The sequence below is a fragment of the Mus musculus genome, chromosome 19 (assembly GCF_000001635.26).
Source record: "Mus musculus strain C57BL/6J chromosome 19, GRCm38.p6 C57BL/6J".
NCBI classification, from domain to species: domain Eukaryota; kingdom Metazoa; phylum Chordata; class Mammalia; order Rodentia; family Muridae; genus Mus; species Mus musculus.
In genome coordinates, this window is record NC_000085.6 from 36781483 (window position 1) to 36784820 (window position 3338).

The following is a 3338-nucleotide window of genomic DNA, read 5'->3' on the forward strand; positions in this document are numbered from 1 at the left end:
TTCCAGAGAATTTAAGATTAAATTGAAAACAGAGAGCTTAAAAATGTCATGTAACTCTCCAGAATAAAATGATGACATAAAAACTGTGTGTACAAAGCCATCCTAGTGAGTTGCCATTAACCACTGTTTTCAATATAGTATTTGGTTAAGAAAGCCATAGCTTGTGAATGGCTCTGGTCTCTATCCTCGGGTCATTCAAGTAACATACCACTGGGCTATCCCAATCTAAAGGACAAACCATTACATACGATTGGGCTATCCCAATCTAAGGACAAATCATAGATCACCACAGCTTTTCCACTTCCTTTGGCATTATTTTCAGTTTTCTTTGTTTGGACAAAGATTTCAACAGCTCCTTGCTTTTTGTTTGCAAGTAGCTTAGATAACATATCCAGTATTCACCACTCGTGGACATAGAAGCAGAGAGCCGGCTCTCCTTGAAACAGCTCAAGAAAGATTTAGACATGGCCCCCTGTCCTGACCTTCTGACGACTTTCAGACATAACAAATACATCTCTGCATTGTCAGGTGTTTGAGGCAAAGACTAAAGCCAAGTCTGAGCTTTTACTTAGACTTTGCCCGTCAGCCTATCAACTTGCCCTCTTCCCAGGTTTATTTCCCACCTCCCGTTGGTCTAACCAGATCACACCAGGCTCTGTTCCTGCTGCTCTTCTGAATCCTCATCAATGAGTCTCAACACTGCTGTCACCTCTTCCGTGTAACTGCTGCATCACCCTGTTTGGAAGTAATCCAAGATCACTGGGCTCTCTTACTGTCTAACAGGGCTTTTCTTCTGCTCTTATGATTGGCCATGTGTGGGGCATTACCCACACACACACACAAAAAAAAGGCTCCCCTATAGAAGGCTTGGCTCACAGTTGAGGGTGCTATTGGAAGATGATTGAATCTTGGGTGTGTTAACCTCATCTGGCTTTTAGGCGAGGCCTGTAGGTGGCTGGGAGCATCAATTTGGGAGTTATCTCTTCTTTTTTTATAAACTTTGTATTGATTCTTTGTGAGTTTCACATTATGCACCCCAGTCCCACTCATCTCCCCATCTCTTCATATCCACCCTTCACCCTTGCAACCTTCCCACCCCAAAATTGGAAATGCACAAACAAATAAATAACAAACAAGGAAAAAAACCCAAAGCATAGAAAACATCTCGTTGTGGAAGCTGGAGAGCATCCCAGAGTATATCCCTCTGTACATTTCAGTGAGTCATTGGTCTGGTTAGAGATCTCTGGCTCCTGTGCCACCATCCATATTGGATCCTCACTGGGACTCCTCCCAGTTATCCTGTTGTTGTCATGGAGATCTGGCAGCTTTGGATCAGCAGCTCTGACCCTTTCATGTATCCCAGCCATCCGCAGATAATAGATTTGGGGGTGAGTCAGCTCAGAGCTCTGGATCTGGGCCTGGGTGGTAGCTCAGGGGTCAGAACGCCAGCTCTCCCTTATCAGCACCAGCAGGACAAGATCTCCAGCTCTAGCCCAGCTAGGCCACCCAACTCTACCCATGCAGGGTTAGCTCTCCTGTTCTCATAACCTCCAGACAAACTCACCTGAACTCATGCCTCCAGAGTCAGCTTCACTGTGCTGCCCAGTCAAGGTGTGGGGACCTCTCTCCCAAGTGCTTCTGCCAGTGAGGGAAAGAGCCAACTCACCCACCCTCATGATCCCAGGGCTAGCTCTCCCAACTGCCTCAGGGGGTGAGGGGTGAGGGACAGGTAACATCACCCACCAACCCACGCCATCTCACGGCAGACGAGTGGCAGGGCCAGCTCTCCTTCACTCTCATCCAGCTCACCTGCGCCCCCTCCACTAGGGCAAGCAGCTCTACTGTGCTGCACAGGCGAGGTGTAAGGCCAGCTCACCCACTCTCATGACCCCAGGACCAGCTCTCCCACACTCATGGGGGGAGGGGAGACACTTGACCCACACCTCCACCACTGTGCTGTCTGGGTGAGGTGCAGAGCCCAGTGTCACCTGTGAGAGGTGGAGCCAACTCTTCAACTCTTCTGCACAGCCCCTGGACACCCACCTGGTCCACGGCAGCTGCCCCAACCAGGGATGTCCCCATGTTCTCTAGTGGTAATATGAGACATGGCACCCAGTGGCAACTCAGGCTGGGGCCTCACCATGGCCCAGGTCGGGGTCTGGCCACTCATAACAGGTTACTCCTCTCCACCCTCGAGTCTCCACTTCTCTTTCTCTTGCATTTGTCTACCATATATTGCACATTTTGGTGGCTCCCGCTTATTGCACATTGTGGTGGCTCCTACTGCAGGCATGAAGTTGGTGAGCCCCTGGGTGACATCCTCTGGCAAGCAGGTGTCTACAGCTCTCCTGTGTAGGTCTGTGGGTGACATGGGCAGTCAACAGGTCTCTGTCTGTCTTTCTCCTCCCATGCTCTGCTGCCTGGAAGTGACTTAATTTTTTTTTCTTTTTTATATGCTAGGCATAAAACAGCTTTGGCCACCATCCCAGAGATCAAGCTAGGATGAACAAAAGACTGCCATCCACTCTGCCCCTGACTTATATAAGAACACCACCAACAAGGTGTCTCTTACCCATTGCCAGGATGCTGGAAGTATCTTGTTTTGAGACTTTTCAGCTTTCTCTGCTTCCTGGTTACCAGGGCATAAGCAATTCGGCTGCACCAGGTCCTTCCATCACCGTGGTGCTATGCCTCACTCCAGTTACACCACAATGGAGTAAAGCCTTCAATAAACAAAAACCCCCCAAGTCATGGGCCCAAGTACATCTCTTCTCCCTTAAGGCACCTGTCTCAGGTGCTTTCAGGAGTGATGCAAAGTGACTAACTCACTGCCTTAGCCAAGATCCATCTCCCTGCATCCTCACACCTCATAACGCATTGTTCGGCTGGTTAAATAATTAGATGTTCACACTTGTGAACTACCTGTTACACATCTAGGATTCCACAAAGGCTGTGAATAGCGAATACCTGTTATCTCTTTTGGATGCCAAGGCAATGGGATAAATTGAAAAGTCGACAATGAGACATCAATTCCAAAAGGTCAGAATCACAACTCCCACTTGGTGTCGGTTCAGGTGACTCTATTCATGCATATGTGTGAGTTCAGAGCACAGTGCCTGAGTGTCCACATAACAAAATGTACTGGATGACTTCAAAACCTGGTTAAGCTTGAAAAAAAACATTACCCAAGATAGTTCATGAATGTATAATCAAACTTGAGAGCTACAAACACAATTGGGAGAGTATTCTGCACTGGGATTGGGAAAGCCAGGAACATTTCGGGAACTGGGGTCTGAGACGATAGGAAATGAGCTACAGAATGCTAATCTCGGGAGTCG

General features: G+C 48.2%; 1 non-coding gene across 1 annotated transcript; it reads right to left on the bottom strand.

Annotated features, from left to right (window-relative positions):
• Positions 1-2447: 2447 nt before the first annotated feature.
• LOC115489052 lies at positions 2448-2588 on the bottom strand. The gene has a single exon (XR_003952944.1). It is a non-coding gene; the product is annotated as a small nucleolar RNA SNORA48 (small nucleolar RNA).
• Between the last annotated feature and the right edge of the window lie 750 nt (positions 2589-3338).